The sequence below is a fragment of the Lutra lutra genome, chromosome 1 (assembly GCF_902655055.1).
Source record: "Lutra lutra chromosome 1, mLutLut1.2, whole genome shotgun sequence".
In the NCBI taxonomy this organism is placed as follows: domain Eukaryota; kingdom Metazoa; phylum Chordata; class Mammalia; order Carnivora; family Mustelidae; genus Lutra; species Lutra lutra.
In genome coordinates this window covers 119,305,119-119,327,586 of record NC_062278.1, presented here as the reverse complement: position 1 = coordinate 119,327,586, position 22,468 = coordinate 119,305,119, and the positions used below count along the sequence as shown (strand labels likewise).

General features: G+C 44.8%; 1 pseudogene; it reads left to right on the top strand.

Moving 5' to 3' along the window:
- The first annotated feature begins 21,059 nt into the window (after window positions 1-21,059).
- On the top strand, window positions 21,060-21,326 carry LOC125083301 (60S ribosomal protein L7a-like; annotated as a pseudogene).
- Window positions 21,327-22,468: the final 1,142 nt, after the last annotated feature.

Here is a 22,468-nt window from a genome sequence, read left to right as displayed (position 1 = left end):
TTGTTCTTACTTTAAAATGTGGGGCTCGATGTGGGCTTAATCCCAGGATTCCAGGATCATGACCTGAACTGAAGGCAGATGCCTAATGACTGAGCTACCCAGGCGCCCCTCTTATGATCATTTTTTAAAAAGCAGTTCCCTCAAACTCGTAATTTTAAAAAATTGTTTTGATTATTCTTAGTCCTTTTGCTCTTCCATGTGGATGTTAGACCTAGCTTGCCAAGTTACCCGAAAGTTTTGTTATGATTTGTATTAAAAGTAGAAAATATAGAGACACCTGGGTGGTTCAGTCGATTAAGTGTCGGACTCTTGATCTCAGCTCAGGTCTGGATCTCCGGGTCAGTTCAAGCCCTGTGTTGGGTTCCATGCTGAGTATGGAGCCTACTTAAAATAAATAAATAAATGAATAAATAGGAGCACCTGGGTGGCTCAGTCAGTTAAGCATCTGCCTTCCGCTCAGGTTATGATTTCAGGGTCCAGGAATCTAGCCTGTGTTGGACTCCCTGCTCAGTGGAGAGTCTACTTCTCCCCCTCCCTTTGCCTGCCACTCCCCCACTTGTGCTCTCTGTCAAATAAATAAATAAAATCTTTTAAAAATAAAAAATAAATATAGAAAATATACACCAATATACATATTGAATTAATAGCTTTGGGAAGAACTGTTATCTTTATGATAAAGTGTATTCTTTTTTTAAAAAAAGATTTTATTTATTTATTTGACAGAGATCACAAGTAGGCAGAGAGGCAGGCAGAAAGAGAGAGGAGGAAGCAGACTCCATGAGGAGCAGAGAGCCCAATGCGGGGCTCGATCCCAGGGCCCTGAGATCATGACCTGAGCCAAAGGCGGAGGCTTTAGCCCACTGAGCCACCCAGGTGCCCCGATAAAGTGTATTCTCATCCATGATCAGGGTATATCTTACCATCTTTTATATCTTTCAATATTATCTTTGAGGATACAATAATTAGATTAGGTTGCCCACTTAGGTTTGGAACAAACTGAGGGAAGAAACAGTAGAACCCAGGAGGGTACCCAGGAGTAGTACCCAGAATATTACCTTTACTGCTGATAGAGACCAGGTTGGAAGATGTGGCTGTAGGTTAGATAACTAAGTGCTTAGTAGATCAAGCCAACAAATATTAGTAGGCACTCAAAATATGTATGCAAATAATCTAATAGATATAGTTATATATAGGACACTGTCAGCAGTTTGTTCCCCAAGAAGAAAAACAGAACTGAGCCTGGCATGCCCAGATTATTCTTCCTAAACATGCTATTTAATGTCACTGTGTCCTCCAAGGAGCAGAATGAGTAATGGGGCAGAGTGATGGAGCACCCCACAAGTACATATCCTTTCAAATGGATAAAAATCTTACAAGTAGGAAAGAAGTATTCTTCCTTAGAGGTATCTAAGGTGTCTTATTTCTTTAAATTAAAATAGAATTTGTTTCACATTACATTTTCTCATTGGTTATTAATAGCATATAGGAATTCTACCGGTTTATCTATGGTGACCCCTTTTTAAGCAACATTAGAACAATCTTATGGAATATGCACTGTTAGTATTCCTCTTCTAGAAAGGGAAAACTGAGTCAATGAAGAGTTTAAGTAGCTTGTTCAAGGTCAAAACCTAGAAAGTAGGAGAGACTGGCTCTGGTCTAGGCAGTCTGATTCCATAGTCATCACACTAAATCTTTCACACTAATGCGTGGTCATTGTATGGATGACCCATCACTTATTTACCCTATTACTACCTATAATCACTTATTACCCTATTGATGGTCATTTATGTTATTCTCTGTCTTCCCTTATTACAGATATGCTGTAATAAATAATCTTGTACATGGGATAGAATTTTGGCATAACAAGATGTCCTAGGTTCATCTTGCACCTTTCCTGTTCCAGACCAGGAGTCAATTGTTTAAGCAAGAAGGCCTGGTTTCTTTTAGTAGGCAATGGTATTTAGAAAATAAAATCTGGGCATTTGACAATTATCTTTTCGTGAGGCTCTCTTAATGCTTTAAGTGTCTAGAAAATGTCTCCATTTTGCCTCATTTTTTAAAAAAAGATTTTATGTATTTAGGGGTGCCTGGGTGGCTCAGTGGGTTAAGCCTCTGCCTTCGTCTCAGGTCATGATCTCAGGGTTCTGGGAATGAGCCCTGCATCAGGCTCTCTGCTCAGCAGGGAACCTGCTTCTCCTGCCTCCCACCTGCCTTTCTGCCTACTTGTGATCTCTGTCTGTCAAATAAATACATAAAATCTTTTTTTAAAAAATTTTATGTATTTATTTGAGAGAGAGAGCACAAACAAGGGGATGGGCAGAGGGAGAGAGAGACACAGGCTCCCCACTGAGCAGGGAGACCAACATGAGGCTCTATCCCAGGACCCCAGAACCCTGGGATCATGTCCTGAGCCAAAGGCAGACACTGAAACAACTGAGCCACCCAGGTGCCCTGCCCTCACTCTTGAATAGGTTTGACTAGTGAAACAAATTCTAAGTTAACCATTCCTTTTCCTTAGCACTTTGAAAATATTACCCTATTATCTTCTGTCATGAATAGTTGATAATAAGAAGTCTGCTGTCAGTCTTATCACCTCTCTGTAGTTAATCTTTTTTTTCTCTGATAGCTATTAAGATATTTTCTTTATACTTATTATTTCACCATTCCACCTCAGTGTGCCCAGATGTAAATTTGTTTTTATTTATCTTGCTTAGAAGTCAGCATGTGCTTTAAAAAAAAAAAAAAGAGGCTAATTGGCACACAATATTACGTTAGTTTAAGTGCAAAACATGGTGATTCGATGGGTTTATACATTATGCAATTTCACCACAAGTGTAGCTTGCTCAGTGGGGAGCCTGCCTCTCCCTCTCCCACCCCTCCTGCTTGTGTTCTCTCACTCTCTCTGACAAATAAATAAATAAAATCTTTAAAAAAAAAAAAAAAGAAGAAGAAGCACAGTCTGTGGAAGGAAGATCCATGGGAGGAAAGGCTGACAAGGTAGGTCCATGTCAGTCTGTGGACTTTGGAATAAGAGGTGAGAAAAGCATAGCTGAAGATTTTCAACATTATTCTCTTAGTTACGTATGTAGTCTCTGAAGACTCCCCCCCACACACACACAATAAACACTGTGCTTTAGGAAGGTTAATATATTTCAGAAAGGCCAAAGGGAGAAGATGGATAGTTTAAGACCCATTAAAATCCTTTTGTCTCTGGTGGGGGGGGGGGGCATCTCTCCTTATCCTGCCTTCTTTTAACAGGCCTATATGCTTATTACAAGCCCAGACCTTTCAGACATTTTCCGCATTAGTGTGTTTCTGTATTTAAAATACTGTGTTTTACTGCCTACTCCTTGGAGTACTTTAAATGCCCCTGATGTGGAAAGAGGCCACCCTCGGAAGGCATCCCTTCTCTTGGAGTCCAACAGGGTTCTCCCAGCAGGGGGCAGCAGTGGTACACTTCAGGTGCTAGTGGGAGGGTGAGGTGCTGTGAGGGGCCCTGAGGGGAGGAGCTTGTAGGAGGAAACCCATAGAGTGGAAAAAGTTAACTAGTTCCTCAGTTCCACTTCAAAGCCAAACACACACCCTGTGGTGGGTTAAGCCACAAACACCGTGTTTTCTGTAAAGCTGATGGTGTTTTTCTTCTAGAAGGAGGAGGATGCTCTCAGTAGTTCTGAGGACCTGACTTTTTGTTCTTTGTTTTTCCTTATTCTTTTTTTTTTTTAAAGATTTTATTTATTTGTCAGAGAGAGAGGAGAGTGAGCGAGCACAGGCAGACAGAATGGCAGGCAGAGGCAGAGGGAGAAGCAGGCTCCCCGCCAAGCAAGGAGCCCGATGTAGGACTCCATCCCAGGACGCTGGGATCATGACCTGAGCTGAAGGCAGCTGCTTAACCAACTGAGCCACCCAGGCGTCCCTGTTTTTCCTTATTCTTTATCTTCTGCTTTTGCCCATGAAAGTTCTAGTTCCTCCAGCTTTCTTTCTTCTGTTCTCTCATTTCCTCCATTTTCCCACTGCCATGATTATTAACCAATCTACACAATCTCCTTATTGACACCCAGTCACTGTGGGAGCAGAGAGGCACTGAGAAGGAGGGCAAAGCGGGGTGTTCCTCTAGCTCTTCACCTTGCTCCCAGAAGGATCACATTTCTCTTCAAGACTTCAGTTGCCTCTGACAGTCTATCTCTTACACACCTTCCATCACTTGCTGGAGGAGAGTGTGGGCACCCACTTACAGTCCGGACTGTAGCTTGGTCTGCTCCAACATGCCATGTGGGGAAGGCATCCTGGGGAACCGAACACGTGGGGATGGGGACCAAAGTACATTGATGAGAGATAGCTTGGTGGGGATTCCAAAAGAATGCGACCCTAGTACCTTCTCACTGCTTTGCCCCCCAAATCCACTGTGCCAGTGCCTTCTCAGTCTCTCTACCCTGGCATGTTCCAGTAGAGGCAGTGTCAGGAGGAGAAAGGACATGGGAGTTTATCACCTCGAGCCTGGTGGGGCTTGGCCGAAAACCACATGCTGATTTTCCTGCTGTGTGGTTTTGGCCAATCACTTACCTTCAAGCCTTCGCTCTCTCCTCTGCCCATGGAATTTAACAGTGCTCTCCATGACCACCTCACAGAACTGAGCTAGTCACCTAAGATAATGATATGGTAAGGTTTTACTAACAATAGAAGTCTTCCAAAACATCATTTGTCATGACTATTTCTTCCTCAAGAGTTCTTTGGCTCCCGTTTCATGGGCACGGAATGAAGTATTAGGACAAATTGGATTCTTGAAGGTTCCAAGGCTATCGAGAAGCAAGACAGGACAGAACAGAGTGGGACTATTTCTAGGGACTTGGCTTCTAACCTTCTATGAGAGGAGGGTTTCTCCACCCCACCCCCAACCCGTGGCCAAGAGAGGCTAATAAGGATATATCTCCCTCTAGAATTCTGGTCTGGACAAGACCACCAGAGAGTCATTAGTATCCGACCATTTCCCTGCCCCTCACCTAAGCCTGCATCTAAACTACACCAGACGGATAAGAAAGAATGTGACAGATAGTCTGTTAGGTGTTTCCAGTGAAATTCTATATTCTCTCCTGGTAACTCAGAACTAAGTATGTTTTACAGTGAGTCTATACATTTTATTTTTGCCCTTTGGCTGCAGTTGAAGTTTCTGAATGCTCTGAGGGAAGGAAAGCCTCTATTCATCCTCATATCCCATATAAGCCCAGCACAAAATGGTCCTGGGGCCCTCTTTGTTGACCTGATCTGTATTGTTCTGTCCTCAACAGAGATAGAAAATCCTTTTATTATTTTTTTAAGATTTTACTTTTTTTTTTTTAAAGATTTTATTTATTTATTTGACAGACAGAGTTTACAAGTAGGCAGAGAGGCAGGCAGACAGAGAGAGGAGGAAGCAGGCTCCCCGCCGAGCAGAGAGCCCGATGCGGGGCTCCATCCCAGGATTCTGGGATCATGACCTGAGCCAAAGGCAGAGGCTTTAACCCACTGAGCCACCCAGGCGCCCCAAGATTTTACTTTTTTATTGGAGAAAGAGAGTGAGTGAGTGAGTGGATGTGCACAAGTGGGAGGGAGGGTCAGAAGGAGGGGGAGAAGCAAACTCCCTGCTGAGAAGGGACCCTACTATGGAACTTGATCCCAGGACCCTGGGGTCAGGACCTGAGCCGGAGGCAGATGCTTGACCAACTGAGTCACCCAGGTGGTCCCCATTCTTGAAATACAGTATTTGCCAAGTTCAAAACAAACCTTGCAGCAATAATTTGGCTTGCATCTTCTCTCCTAACTCTCCCTCCTTGGGGGACCGAGCAGGATGGGAGTAGGAACTGGAGAGACTGAACTCCAGTTTCTGCTCAAGGACAGACCCCATGATGGCTTAACTTGGGGCTCCCCTCCCTTTCCTTATCAAATGAAATCAGCCACTGAAGGAAACTGGCTTCTCCAGATGGTGAGAGACAGGAAGCAGCACTATGAGGCAGGGTCCAGGAGGGAAGCCAGAGAAAAAGCTCAAGGCCCAGCTCTGGCCCCTCCTTTCCTACAGCTCTGTCGTGTTCCGATGCCTCTGGCCTCACACACCCCTTTCCCTGGATCCTGGCCTATGAGGCTGAAAGGGTGTAGAAGTCAAGGCCAACGCTCTCAAGTCTTCCAGCCTGTGCCTGATACTTCCAGAGATGGGAGTTTGGCTGCTTCCCCAAGAAATCAGCTTTGTTTTGCTTATTCTCCAGCTGAAATCTGCTTTTCTCAGTCCTTCTTTCCATCTCTACATGGGACAGCCCTTCAGATGACTTGGTCCTCAGGCTGACTGCTCACACCCTGGGAAGATCCTGCTAAGAGCATGAGTTTCTCAGAAACTTGCAAACCCAAAGGGAGTCAGGACAGGAACCTAAGTGGGAAGGAAATGCTGAGAACAATGCCCTTAGTGAGCTCTTTTCCTGGCCCAGGAGCCTGGGGTTTACCCCGATGTTTACTACAACCTTGACATATTCCCTTTTCCTCCTCCTGTGTCCCTAATGTCTTCTGGGAATATTTTTTCCCCATTCAGCTCACTTTATTAAATTTTTGTTAACATATTTAAAAGTATATTTAAAGACATCATGCCATTTTGCTCCTAAATACTTCCGTATATATCTTTACAACATAAGAATATTTTCCAGGGACGGTTGGGTGGCTCAGTCAGTTAAGCATCTGCCTTTGGCTCAAGTCATGATCCCAGGACCGAGATCTGGCTCCCTGCTCTATGGGGAGTCTGCTTCTCTTTCTCCCTCTCTCTCTGCCCCACCCCTGCATGCTGTCTCTCTCAAATAAATAAATAAAATCTTTAGGGGAAAAAAAAGAATATTTTCCAGCAGAGCTGAAATCAAAATATAATACCTAGCAAAATTAATTACAATTACTTAATACTTAATCTATTTTTAAAATCAGACCAATGCTGGAGCCACTTGCCCTGCTCTTAGGAAGCTATACAGCCCTGAGCCAACCTACTTGGTCAGTCATTGCTTCTTTCCTCAGCAGACTATCATCCCTTCATGACCCAGACTGATGTCCCTGAAACTTTGGGTCCCTCAGCTCGGTGCTCCCAGTAACATGGCCCAGGGGCCAAAGTTTCTGCCAAGCTGACCACCACGCCATATAGTTGTGCTGGGTTACTGCAAAGGGGAGGAGGAAAGGCTAAACCTCCTCTTTTACTGGGAGGCTGTGTCTGGCTGGAGTGGCATTCCTTCTAACTCACACAAAGACATCGTTTTATTTTTATTTTATCTTTACTTTTTTCTAAGATTTTATTTATTTACTTGGCAGAGAGACACAGTGAAAGAGGGAATACAAGCAGGGGGGGTGGGAGAGGGAGAAGCAGGCTTACCCCTGAGCAAGGATCATGACCTGAGCCAAAAGCAAAGGCTTAATGACAGAGCCACCCAGATGCCCCCAGAGACATTGTTTCTTTCTTTTTCTTTTTTTAAAGATTTTATTTATTTATTTAACAGAGAGCTAGAGAACACAAGTAGGCAGAGCAGCAGGCAGAGTGAGAGGGAGAAGCACGCTCCCCGTTGAGCAGGGAGCCCAATTCTGGCCTCGATTCCGGGACCCTGGGATCATGACCTGAGCTGAAGGCAGCTGCTTAACCAATGGAACAACCCAGGCATCCCTACACCATATCTTTTTTTTTTCTTTTTTAAGATTTTATTTATTTATTTGACAGACAGAGATCACAAGCAGGCAGAGAGAGAGGAGGAAGCAGGCTCCCTGCTGAGCAGAGATCCCAATGCAGTGCTTGATCTGAGGACCCTGGGATCATGACCTGAGCCAAAGGCAGAGGCTTTAACCCACTAAGCCACCCGGGCGCCCTACCACATCTTCTTTATCCATTCAGCTGTCAGTGGACATCCGGTGTCTTTCTATAGTTTGGACATTCCTGCTATAAACACTGGAATGCAGATGCCCCTTCAAATCACCATTTCTGTATCCTTTGGATAAATACCTAGCAGTGCAATTGCTGGGTCAATAGGGTAGTTCTATTTTTAGCTTCACGGGGAAACTCCATACTGTTTTTCCAGAGTGGCTGCACCAGCTTGCATTCCCACCAACAGTGCAAGAGGGTTCTCCTTTTCCCACATCCTCGCCAACATCTATTGTTTCCTGAGTTGTTCATTTTAGCCATTCTGACTGGTGTGAGGTGGTATCTCGTTGTGCTTTTGATTTGTAAGTGATGTTTTGATGCTGAATGATGTTGAACATTTTTTCATGTGTCTTTTGGTCCTTTGTGTGTTTTCTTTGGAGAAATGTCTGTTCATGTCTTCTGCTCATTTCTTGACTGGATTTTTTCTTTTTTTGAGTGTTGACTTTGATAAGTTCTTTATAGATTTTGGATACTAGCCCTTTATCTGATATGTCATTTGTGAATATCTTCTCCCATTCTGTAGGTTGCCTTTTAGCTTTGTTAAGTGTTTTCTCTGTTGCATACATTTATATTCTTACATTATGCTTGCAGGATTACCTTCCACCTGTTTCTCTCCCTCCTTCTTTTTTTTTTTTAATATTTATTTATTTATTTATTTGATGGAGAGAGAGAGAGATCACAAGCAGGCAGAGAGGCAGACAGAGAGAGGGAGAAGCAGGCTCCCTGCCAAGCAGAGAGCCCGATGCGGGACTCGATCCCAGGACCCTGAGATCATGACCTGAGCTGAAGGCAGAGGCCTAACCCACTGAGCCACCCAGGCGCCCTCTCTCCCTCCTTCTTTCTGACTCACTGCTAGCAATACCCTCATGAATTCACCAAAAAATATAAACCATCTTTAATCTTTTATCCCATTCATAATGACTATCACTGACAGACACAATCAATAGAAAATAAAACTGATAATTGCTTATAATGAAACATAAAATTTTTTTAAAAGATTTTATTTATTTGACAGAGAGAGATACAGTGAGAGAGGGAACACAAGCAAGGGGAGTGGGAGAGGGAGAAGCAAACTTCCAGGGGAGCAGGGATCCTGATGTGGGGCTTGATCCCAGGACCCTGGGATCATGACCCGAGCCAAAGGCAGATGCTTAAGGACTGAGCCACCCAAGCACCCCCCAATTTTTTTTAACTAAACAATTGAAAATAAAAATTTTAACAAAATTTAGGCCTGCAAACTTTGAGGCAGAAAATTGGACTTGGTAGGGGCGCCTGGCTGGCTCAGTCGGAAGAGCATGCAACTCTTGATCTTGGTGTTGTGAGCTCGAGCCCCATATTGGGTATAGAGGTTGCTAAAAATAAATACATAAACTTTTTTTTTTTTTTTAAAGATTATTTATTTATTTATTTGACAGAGAGAGAGATCACAAGTAGACGGAGAGGCAGGCAGAGAGAGAGAGAGAGAGGGAAGCAGGCTTCCTGCTGAGCAGAGAGCCCGATGTGGGACTCGATCCCAGGACCCTGAGATCATGACCTGAGCCGAAGGCAGCGGCTTAACCCACTGAGCCACCCAGGCACCCCAAATACATAAACTTAAAAAAAAAAAAAAAGAAAAATTATACCCATAATGGCCATTTAAACAACTCCTAAGAGTTGTTAAGACAGTTTCAGTTGCAAGGAACAGAAAGCTCAACTAAACTTAGCTAAAAAAGGGGGGGGCAGAGAGGGGACTTAATGGCTTCTACAACTGTAAAGCCCATAAATAACTCCTTCAAACATAGTTTGTCAGCTTAGTTTCCATGCAAGCCCCCAGGTCCTGACCTACTCTGTGTGCTGGCTTAGCCCTCAGCTGAGGTTTCCTCATGGCAGCAAAATGGCTGCAGTGCTTCTAGACGTCACATCTTCATACCACATTAGGCAAGGAAGAGAAGGGAACTGCTTTCCTAGAAGCCCCACAAAAGGCCTTTTTAAACCTCATTGGCCTGAATTAAGTCATGTCTTATCTCCTGCCATAATAACATCCCATTGCTTCAGCCAGGGGTGGTGTTAGCTTCCCTCAGAGTTCCCAGATTGCCTGGTGGAGATATGGACAAAAGTTGGGGTAGTCACCGGGAATAAGGAAACAGATGTGGTGGTGGGGGGCAGGGATGCAATCACAATGTCACCTAAAATGATAGGAACGTTAGTAAAATTTGAGACCAATCTGACACAGATAAAGGAGCCAAGCCATGAGACAAAATTTAAAAACTGAAATGAAGAAGCATTGATCCTGGTGAAAAAATCTTTCAGTTGATTAAAACTAAAACAGATAAAATGGAAATGTCTCAGTGTCATCGAAAGATGATCAAAGCGTTAAAGTGACTTACTGTTTGTTCCAGAAAACACATTCCTGATGGAAATTAATCAATGTTGGCATAATTCATTTAAAGTGTTTGCACTGCAAACTTCCCTGGGGAAGAGATGGCAAGGATCAAAATGTGTAGTCCTCTAAGCTGACTCTTAGTGATCACTGCCCCTTTGAGGGGCTCGTGAACCTTCTCATTAATAATCCATTTTGGTTCTAGGAATCAGAATAAATACAATGGCTTGTGGTGTGTAGAACTGAATTTTCTCACTGTTTTGAACATTGTGATGAGTGCCTGCCTCCACAGTTGGATGATGCTTCCAGGGTAATTCATTCGCAAATCTCCCCACATTCTGGAAGATCATTTCTTCTGGTCGGATTCCTGGAATTCGTGTAGAGACACTGGGGTTGTCTCTTGCGGCCTTTTCTCCCACCTTGAGTTAACTTTTCCTCTGGGTGTTTCTGTTCTAAGAACATTCCCGCTGACAGAGAAAACAGAAGCAAAACATAAATTGAGGAGTTCTGCTTTCTCTTTGTCACCCACCAACATGACAGCATTGACCACAAACAGAGTATCCCTTTTTTGCTTTGAATATGACTTTACGGAGCACTTAATGGGCCTCTATTCATGTGAGGCTTTCACTTTCTCAAAAGTGTGTTGGGTATCCGTTCCATGTTCTGTGTTCACCAGTGGGCATGCCCCTCTCTGTTCATCTTAGGCTGCCTTTCTCTTATAGTCAAACATATATGTACCTATATGGCTTCTTTAAGCTCCTTTCCCTTTATTCACTTACTTGGGATCTGAGGGGTAAAGTGACTATTCTTTTTTTTTTTTTTTAAGGTTTTTTTTTTTTTTTTTTTTTTTTTTTTTTTTGTCAGAGAGAGAGGGAGAGAGAGCAAGCACAGACAGAATGGCAGGCAGAGGCAGAGGGAGAAGCAGGCTCCCCGCCAAGCAAGGAGCCCGATGTGGGACTCGATCCCAGGACGCTGGGATCATGACCTGAGCCGAAGGCAGCTGCTTAACCAACTGAGCCACCCAGGCGTCCCTCTTTTTTTTTTTTTTTAAAGATTTTATTTATTTATTTGACAGAGAGAGATCACAAGTAGACAGAGAGGCAGGCAGAGAGAGAGAGAGAGAGAGGGAAGCAGGCTCTCTGCTGAGCAGAGAGCCCGATGCAGGACTCGATCCCAGGACCCTGAGATCATGACCCGAGCCGAAGGCAGCGGCTTAACCCACTGAGCCACCCAGGCGCCCCTAAAGTGACTATTCTTAAGAAGCTACTGAACTGTGGGCACCTGGGTGGCTCTATCGTTAAGTGTCTGCCTTTGGCTTGGGTCATGATCCCAGGATCCTGAGATCGAGCCCCGCATGGGGCTCCTTGCTTGGCAGGAAGCCAGCATCTCCTACCCCCTCTGTTGTGTTCCCTCTCTCGCTGTGTCTCTCTGTCAAATAAATAAATAAATAATCTTAAAAAAAAAAGGAAAATAAATTATCTTTCTAAAGTCTCAAGCCCTGTATTTTCTTTCAATTATTAAAATAGAGGGACCACATCTCCCAGTGCGCTGTCACTTTTCTCACCATCGCCAACTTCAAGAAGACACAGTTGCCTTCTTGCAAGGTTCTGTCACTTCCACTCTGCCAACCAATTCCTCCTTTTGGCCAAATTTAGGCTCAGAGTGGCAGTTCCCCTTAGTACTTCCTCTGCTCTCTGGAAGATGAAATTGTCAGCAGGCAATAATAATAGCTAAGGTCTATTGAACACTTGCTGTGTGAGAGGCGCCTTCCCTATGGGGAAGCCGAGGCCCAAAGGACACATGTCTGCTCAAGTTCATCCTCCTGCCAGCTGCTGAAGCATGAGCATTCGAGCCAGAGTCTGACTCTGAAGCCCAAGTTCTGTCTCTGGTTAAAAGAGCTTGTCACACGGTCTGGTTCTAGCTGGACAGACATCCAGCCGGCCTGAGGATGGAAAGATCTCCCCCCTCCAGCCGTATCTCCCCACTTTGGGGCCATTTTTCTGATGTGCGGAGGCTGGTGATCTGATTTCTGGATCTCTTCTCTCCTTCCACATTCAGCCTTTTTTCCCCCATGACCTACAACCCGACACCATTTCCATTCCTAACCTCCCAGAACACCTTCATCCCCTCCTAGGACAAGTGGCGCAGGAAGGCTTTTCTTAAACACCTTTTCCTTCTCCTGCCAACGAACCATCTCGCACTCCTCACAGACACGGCTGGCAGAACGAAAACAGGGGCACACTTCTGGGGACCACTTGAGGTTAGTGATGGATTCCAAGTAGAATGGTTATTCCTTGTGGCTCCTCCTTGAAAGAAAGAGTTCTTCTCTTTTTGTTTGTTTTTCTTTTTCTTCTAAAGTTATGTGAGTTTGGAGAGTGCTATACCTTTTGGGTTTCTTAAGTAATGCTGTTTCAATTAAGCTGTTGTCTAAGCCTGCTTCCTTTTCCAGTCACCGGGAGTATATCTGACTTTACCCCATGTAATAAAAAACCATCTGTATGACTGAAGATGTTTGATCCTAAGGTTGAAAGAAGGATCATTTCATTAAAGTGATCTTAAATTCAGTATTGCCAAATTTAACCTATAAATCACTATAAACTTAGAAAATACCATTTTCTTGTCAATAATTTCAATTATAACAACTGTGATTATAATTACATAGAATTCTAATTTCAGAATAATTTAAATAGTAATTATAACCCAAACTGCAATATTTCTACCACATAATCATAAGCTAATTCTCTCAGTTCTTCAGTTTGAGCTGAGATGACTTCACCTGAAAAAATTATTCTTTCTTAATGTTTCCTCTAATATTTTTGGCATGTTTTAAATATTTCAGTTTTCTTACTATCAAGTTTTGGCTAACATTTCACTCTTGTTCTTTAATGTGTTTCCAGGCTTAACTCCTAAAGTACACGCACCAAAAACACCATTTCAGAATATCAGACACAGCTGTCTCTGAAAAGGATTTTATCACTCACACAAGTCCTTCTATGGCGGTGGACTCGAGTTTTTGACTTGTGCCACTTGAATTGTAGTCCTGGTTTCCTTGGGAAGAATCCAAAAGCTTTGCTCATAACTGAATGTAATGTACTCTTATCCCTTTTTTCTTTTTTTTTTTTTTTAGAAAGAGAGAGAAAGAGATGGGTGGGAGTGGTGAGGGAGAGGGAGAGAGATTTTTTTTTTTAAAGATTTATGTGTTTATTTGAGAGAGAGAGCAGGGGCGGTGGGGAGAGGCAGAGGAAGAGAGGGTCCTAAGCAGACTCCGTAGTGAGCATAGAGCCTGATGTGGGACTTGATCTCACAACCCTGAGATCATGACCTAAGACATCATAACCTGAGCTGAAATCAAGACTCGGATGTCCAACCGACTAAGCCACCCAGGAGCCCCTAATGTGTTCTTATTCCAGCAAGAGTTGTTGCTGTCATGGCTTTCTGCTAATTCCAGGAAAAACCTTATAGTTTACCTTTCTAAATTGCAATACCTCCTCCCTTCCCCTGCCTCTCCTCTTTCCCCCATCAACTTTTCCAACTTTAAGAGGGTTTTTTTGTATTTTTCCCCCCATTTGGAGGGATTCTCGACTGCACCCAACAGAAACGGATTCTGGCTCCTTTGAGCAGGAAAGGGATTCTTGGAAGGATAGTGGGTGAGCGTCAATGTGAAGGCTGAAGATCCTGATGAGCAAATGAGCAGCACCAAGGGGAAGTGGGCAGCTGTAACCACAGCCGTGGTCATGCTAAGGGGACAGCCTGGTTGGAAAGCGGTATCACTCTGGCTGCTGAGCCCTGGCCCTGGCGTTGCTGCCACCATTGGCTCAGACATCAGAGGCCCCTGCCATGCCTCTGGCGCAGTCAGCTCCTTTGTCTTGCTTACTTCAGACCCATGGTTCTCTGATTCAGATGGATGAGCCTGGATCATGCAATCATTCCCTAATTTCCAAGGGATGGGGCTCTGTTTCCTACCAAGGCCAGGCAAAGAATGATTGCCCTACATAGTAAGGGGGTTTGGATGCCGACCACTTCTCAGAAGCCCAGCAAATACGAGTATAGATCCAAGCCTTAGGTACACAGTCTTCTTTTCCTCTAACAGATGAAGGGAGTCATTTCTGCTCTCAGAGTGATGAGTGCCCCTTTCTCTCTAACAAGGAATACCAGCTGCCTGGATTTTTCTGATATCTAATGATATATAATTAATTTTTACATTAAATTATATAAATTTATAAATATTTAAGTATGTATTATCTTTATATTATACTTAAAATAATTGGATAGTATATTAATATGGTTTAATTAATATACATTAAAGATCTCCTTAGCAACCACCTCCAACATAGGATTAAGGATAATTTTATTTTATTTTATTTGTTTATTTTTAAAAGATTTTATTTATTTATCTGAGAGAGAGACAGCATGAGAGGGGAGAGGTCAGAAGGAGAAGCAGACTCCCCACTGAGCAAGGAGCTCAATGAGGAACTCAATCCTGGGACTCCATCCCGGGACTCCAGGATCATGACCTGAGCCTAAGGCAGTTGCTTAATCAACTGAACCTCCCAGGTGCCCCTATTTTACTTATTTTTTAAAGCTTTCTTAGTCAAGGCCAAAGGGCTTTTTATTTCACATGTAGAGAGAAAGAAATGTTTCTTTTTATACACATTTTTAAGATTGTATTTATTTTTTTGACAGGGAGAGAGAGAGTACAAGCAGAGGGAGCAGCAGGCAGCGGGAGAGAGAGAGAAGCAGGCTACCCATAGAGCAAGGAGCCTGATGTGGGACTCGAGCCCAGGACCCTGAAATCATGACCTGAGTACAAGGCAGACGCCCAACTAAATGAGCCACCCTGGCCCCCCAGGATAATTGTATTTTAAAGATTTTATTTATTTATTTTAGTGAGAGCTAGAAAGCATGAGCAGGGGGAGGAGTAGAGGCAGAGGGAAAGGCAGAGACTCCCAGACTCCGTGCTGACCATGGAACCCACGCAAGAGACATTCTTATGACCCCGAGATCACGACCTGAGTCAAAATCGAGAGTCAGAGGCTCAACTGAATGAACCAGCCAGGCGCCCCAAGGATAATTCCATTTTATTTATTTATTTATTTATTTATTTATTTATTTATTAAGATTTTATTTATTTATTTGACAGACAGAAATCACAAGCAGGTAGAGGCAGGCAGAGAGAGGAGGAAGCAGGCTCCCTGTGGAGCAGAGAGCCCGATGCGGGACTAGATCCCAGGACCCTGGGATCATGACCTGAGCCGAAGGCAGAGGCCTTAACCCACTGAGCCACCCAGGTGCCCCGATAATTCCATTTTAAATAGGAAATCTGTAGCACTCCCTCTGGCAGCTCATATTCGAAAATTGGAATGATAAATTAAAAAAATCTATAACTTAAAAAATCTCCAAAACATAACATTTACAAAAACATTTAAATAGATGTTAAAGGGAGAGGTCAATGGCAGGGAAATATTTTTCCTTTGGAAAGCTAAATGTATAGCCTCAAAATACCCCACAGCTACAAAGAGAAACTCTGCACTCTTTCAAGATAGTACGGTCAAGGACCGTGTCACTCTGTCACTTAGTATAATGTTTTCAAGCATCAAGATGCTGACAGTTGGAAGAATTAGGTGGTGTTTTTGTGTAAGGAGAGATAATAGAGTGAATAGGATGGGATTCATTGGAGCAGGTTTCTGGGGAGGTGAGTCTTTAGTGAAATCACTAAGAGGGTCGTGACAATAACCTAGTAGAGATGAGAAGATTCCCGAAGGAGGGAATTGGCAAGATGCATATGGGAAATGCATCGTGGCTGTGACAGATCTTGGTAACTGTGTTGAGAAGCGGACAAGAGGAAGAATGTCCTTCAGAGCCGGGGAAAGGCCTAAATTCAGCCTTTTTGCTCAGTGCTAGGCTAATAAAAATGGGTTCTGATAGGTCAATCATCCTCTGGTGTGCTGATGTGAAAAAAAAAAAAAGATCACTCCTCCCTGTTTCCGGCTCACCAGCTTCCCCTCCTCTTCGGACCCCACCCTGCCCCCAGCTTGTGGCTAAACTGCCCAACTGCCAATTAAAACCCACACTTCCCAGCATGCCTTGCACACCCCAGAAGCCCCAGTCCCCACCATTCATTCTGTTCCCCAGCTGAAAGCAGCCGTAGCAAATCATCCTCCCGATTCAGGGCGCCCAGCACAGGACCTCTCGCTCTCTGGGCCCCTCTCCCCACTACCTGCCTTGGCTGTGGCTGAACCTGCTACCACTTGACAGCAAACCACACTTGACACAGGAACAGGGAGGAGAATGGGGCCCACACTCTACTCCTCTATGAAATCAACAAGGTTGTGCTCCTTCTTCTCCCACAACAGGCTGCTTCTGAGCCTTTGACCCTTCTCTCCTCAATCCTAGGGTCTCAGGAGGCCTGGCAGGAGCCCCTGGGGTAGTCTTCCTCTTTGACATGTAGAGCTTCTGAGGTGTGTGTGTGTGTGTGTGTGTGTGCGCGTGCGCGTGTGCGCGCGCGCGCGCGTGTGAAGTGAATTTGGGAGCTTTTGACCAGTGCTCTGTGACATTTGCACTTTGTCTCACTGCTGAGGCCCTTTTGGTCTCCATAACCTTCACTTCCTTCCCTCCCGCGCACTCCCTCACTTCTAAGGAACCTGCTCTTTGTCCTACAGTTGGCCTTCAGGCCTGCACCCCTCCCTGTTTGAGGAATCCCCCCACCATTTTGTTTTTAAGATTTTATTTATTTATTTGTCAGAGAGACAGAGAGAGTACAGGCAGACAGAGGGAGAAGCAGGCTCCCCGCGAAGCAAGAAGCCTGATGCCCCCCACCATTTTTTTTTTTTTTTTTTAATTCTTTTTCGTCCCTGAGCAGTCGGGACCTTGTTTCATGGTTATGCCTTTCCTTCTGCTGCCATTCTAGAATGCCATAGTCTTCAGGCATGTGGAACAAGCCGGGCTTCGAATCTGCCCCAGGAGTCCACCACTCTGAAATCCAAATAACTCTAAAAGCCAGCAATGTGTGTGTATGTGAGTCGGGCACAAACTCATTCGGTTGCCAAACCTGACCTGAGCTGACAGAAGCTTATTTTGTTCCCTTTATCATTTACCCCCAAATGTGGATATGTACGTTTGTTGCCAAAATATTAATGTGGTGATTTGGGAGTGTGGTTCTAGACCCTGTTGAAAGAATTAGCGGGCATATGGCCTGTGTTACCCTTATAAATCAGGACAAATTATGATTTTTGAAAACACCTTTGGCCCCAGGATTTTGGCATAAGAACCAATTATTTGGACCTGGACTGTAATGCCACAAGAAAGAGGACTGATACATAATTAGAGACACCCATGTGACAGAATACTGTGGAGCAAATCAAAATCCTATCCACGAAAACTTAAGGACCTAGGAAAACAAGTCCAGCGTATTGTTATAAATTATTTATATGTAAGTTTTAAAAAGAACACATGGAATCTGGTCTTAACTTTATATTAAAAATATCACTTAGGCATAGAAAAAGCTTGGGAGGCAGCAGAACGTAATGTTAATAATGAGTTGTCTCTGTATTATGCCTCTGTGGTTGATTTTCTTCTTTTTAGCCTTTCCAGTATCTATGTAATGCTTTTATAATCGGAATTTTTTTTTTAAAGAAACCACTAACTGTTACTAAAAACAACTTGGTACTGACACTTTTGAGTGTGTGGCCTCAGGCAAAACACGTGATCAACCTGAGCCTTATTTTTTTTTTTCTTTGTAAATTAAGACTATCAGTACCTACTTCTACCTACTTCTCAGAGTTATTAAGAGACCATATACCTGGGTGGAAGATGGCTTGGTAGGTGGCAGTTTTAATAATAGCAAAGGAAACTTACATACCAGGTTTGTCATGGGTAGCGGCAAGATGAATAGATCCCCGGACCTGGCCTCCGATCTTAAAAGTATATAAAGACGACCTAACCAGGCTCAGCCACATATACCCTGCAGGTATTTTCAACATCTTGTCACCATCTCAAGGCTATGTCCATGCAGCAGCCTCTGGGAGCGGGAAAGGCAAGTGGAACCCACATTCCCAGGATGCAGGAGGGAGTGAAGAACCTGAAAGTATCCTCGTCCAGCTCATGGGTTAATCAGTGGTCATGTCTTTTTTTTTTTTTAAGTAAAAGATTTTATTTATTTATTTATTTATTTATTTATTTATTCATTTGACAGAGAGAAGAGAGAGCACAAACAGGAGGAGCGCCAGAAGGAGTGGGAGAAGCAGGCTCCCCAATGAGCAGGGAGCCTGATGTGGGACTCGATCCCAAGACCCTGGAGTCATGACCTGAGCCGAAGACAGACGTTGAACCGACTGAACCACCCAGGCATCCCAGTGGTCATGTCTTTTTTGATCACATTCCCCCAACAGGACCAGATCATGCAAGGCCTAGAAACCATGGTAAGGATGCTCAGATTTATAGTAATCAATTATGAAAAAGGATTTCTCAATGACCAACAAGTGATTTTTTTCAAACCTTCAACCTCTCCAACTGCTCCAGAGCAAATGACACTTTAACCTTCATTCATTTAAAGAAATTTTTGTTGCTAAAAAACAAAACAAACGGAAACAGATTCATACAGAAAACAGTCTGGTGGTTGCCAGAGGGAAGGGGCTTGGGGGATGGGTAAAATAGGAGAAGAGGATTAAAAGGCACAAACTTCCAGGTATGAAAGAAAGAAATCAAGGCGATGTCATATACCCCATAGGGAATATAGTTAATAATATTGTAACAACCCTGTATGGTGACAAAGTTAGGCTTATCACAGATCACTTCTTAATGTATATAGATGTTGAATCACTAAGTTGTACCCCTAAAACAAAATACAATCTTATATGTGTTGTGTGCCCATTATAATTCAATAAAGAAGAAAAAAAATTCGCTAGGTACGCACTAGGTGCTAGACTAGGTGTTATTGGGCATCCACACCAAGGTGAGCAAACCATAATCCCTGGCCCCAGGACCTGCAGAACCAGAACAAGAAGTGGCTGTGGGCAGCACTAGACAGAACCGTGATCAGAGTCCCGTAGAGACACAAAGAGATCCCATCATCTCTCCTACAGTCTCTCCTCGAGGGGAACTTTATCTCACACACGGTCTTCCTTATCTCTTCTTAGTCTTTGACCCCAGTCCCAATCCCATCTCTGAAGGACACAATTCAGATGCTGCCTCTTCCACAAAACTGCCTCTGAAGTCACCCACTAGTCGTGGGTGCTTCTCCCATGACCCTCCCAGCGCCTCATTCCTGTCTATGATTCCCCTCCATTCTGCCCTGAACAGAAACATGCCTACTGTGCGTGTCCCTCCCCCTCAACAACCCAGGGCTCACCACACCCTGGCACTGACAGGAGACTTCTGCCAGATTCTTGTCATCTGTGCACCACACAAAATCTTTGATCGTATGTTGATACTGTCAGTGTTTCCGGAAAAGGAAGAGGCAGTGTCCACACAGAGGCCAGTCACTGGAATTAGTGGCTGAGAGAGGCCATGGGCTCCTTCTCCTGGGAGAGTTTTATGAACTGTGTGAGTCCCCACCTGGTGGGCCCCAAGAAGCAAGAGGAGCTGACCCAATGATTTGAGACCCACCTGCTCCCTGAGATGGTTGGTGCAGAGGAGTGTACAAGCCAAGAAGGACCTTCAGCCGGGACAACCTCACTTGCCCTCAGTCTTTGCATTGACCTCTAAGCTCTTCCAGGACTGGCATCATGAGGGGTTGAGTAGTTCCAATGTGGGCGGTGGCCTCTCCTCTTTCCGTTTTCGACTTTTGGTTCTTAAAAACTACATTCCAGATGAGGGAAATGAAACTACTGAAGACTGTCCCCCAGGAGCCAGCTGACGTGGGGCAAGAGAACAATTCCCAGTTAAGGCCCCAAAGGAAATCCCCTCCCTGTCATGCGCTGAGGCCAGGAGAAGCGGGGGAGGCACTAGCTCATTGCTTGGCCAGGCCCAGCCATCAGAGTAAAGGCCCAGATGTTCAGGCTGCCGGTCAGTGGCCGGGGCAGAGAACCCAAGGCAGAGTGGAAAACACCACAGGTGGAGATCTTGCTGGGGAGGCTTCCCAGAAGAGGGGAGCCCAAGCAATGGCTTGGGGATGGGGAGGGCTGCGGTAGGCAGAGGAGATACCATTGCAAGGAAGGGGAGGTCTTATTGTACAACCCTACTGTACAGGGAATACAGAGTGGGGAACATTTGTTCTGTGTTTAGGGAAATTGTGAGCAGATAGGACCGGATGAAACCTGTTCTCACCTCTGGGCATCCAAGATGCCACCAAGGAAAGAAGGCTAAGAGGAAGAACGTGGCCCCAGTCCCTGCTATGGGAAGAAGCAGGAGGACAAGAAGATGGTCAGTCCCCTCTCTGAGAAAAGACCCAAGAATTCTGGCATCAGATGGGATATCCAGCCCAAAAGGGACCTCCCCAGCTTTGTCAAGTGGGCCCGCTACATCTGGCTGCAGTGACAAAGGGCCATTCTCTATAAATGTCTAAAAGTGCCTCCTGTGATTAACGAGTTCACTGGACTGCCAAACAGCTGCTCAACTGCCCAAGCTGTCCCCCAGATACAGACCAGAGACAGAATAAGAGAAGAAGTCAAGACCGTTGGCCTGGGCTGAGAAGAAAGTTGTCAGCAAAGCAGATGTCTCCACTGAGATGCCTCTTGTCCTTCAAGCTAGGGTTAATACTGTCACCACCTTGTGGAAAACAAGCAGGCTCAGCTGGTAGTGATTGCACTTGATGTGGATCCCACTGAACTGGTTGTCTTCATGCCTGCCCTGTGTCGTAAGATGGCGGTCCCCTACCGCATTACCAAGTGGAAGGCCAGCCTGGGCGTCTGGTTCATGGGAAGACCTGCACTACTGTTGCCTTCACACAGGTTAATTCGCAAGACAGAGGAGCTCTGCCAAGCTGGTGGAAGCCATCAGAACCAATTACAATGATATGATGAGACCCACCATCACTGGAGAGGCAACATCCTGGGTCCAGAATGGGTGGCTCACGGTGCCAAGTTGGAAGAGACAAAGGCTAGAGACTCGGTCACCAAACTAGGCTGAGAGGACGCTTTGAATCTTCCATATGTAAAAGTAATAAAAGTTCTCTTTCAAAAAAAAAAAAAAAAAAGACTGGATGAAACCCACTTGTAGACACATGTTGAAGTATGGCAGGTAATAATGAAGAGAGGCTACAGGCAAGATTAGGCTACATGAGGCATCTGGACTTTCTCCTCCAGTTGAGAAGCACCCAGCTCCTTGCTTTCACTTCAGCTCTCCTCGGAAATGCTGGTGTCCTACTGGACACTAAACTTGGCTTTGTTATACAGTTGAACAGGAGATGGGTACAGAATCCACAACACTTGGAGCAGGCTCAAAGAAAAAGGCACATAGTCCCCCAAACTCTCACCATCCCAAGGAGGAATGTGCCTGGCAAGGGCGGGGCTGGATGTGCCATCAGTTGTGCTCCAGAGGAAGTAGTCCGATCCCCTCTGCCTCGAGCGGCCTGCGGGGGGGGGGGGGGGGTCGGATCCTGAGCTCTGCAGTCAGGGTACAGTCTTGCTGGCATGGGAAAGTGTTGTTCTCAGCTGTAGAGCCGCATCGATTTCAGCTGGAAGTCTCAGGTCCTTTCAGCTTGGTCCAGATGAGAGAGGGAGAGCTGCCGGGGCTATTTGCCAACAAACTGGCTTGTCTCTGCAAATCCATCAAGACGGCTGGCTTTCTAGGGATTTTTTTGAGGGGTAACTGCTGCCTTCCTCAAAATAAATTCTGTGAAGAACCTTAATATATAAAACATTTAGCTCAGTGGGTTGAGCCTCTGTCTTTGGCTCGGGTCACCACCTCAGGGTCCTGGGATTGAGCCCCGCCTCAGGCTTTCTGCTCAGCAGGGATCCTGCCTCCCCCCCCCCCCCCTCTGCCTGCCTCACTGCTTACTTGTGATCTCTGCCTGTCAAATAAATAAATAAAAATCTTTAAAAAAAAACAAAACATTTACAAGAGGAATTGCTCGGGATAAATAGGAGATAGCATGCTTAGAGTCCCACCAGGCAGACTGGAGGGACCTCTGGGGACCCCTAAAGCTGTTGAACCTGGTTTTAAGGGTAAGAAAGGCAATGGCAAGCCATGAAAGGGCTTTAAAGCAGGGGCGAGACTATCCAATATACATTTTAGAAGGATGCCCGTGGCTGCTGGGCAGAATTGGCATT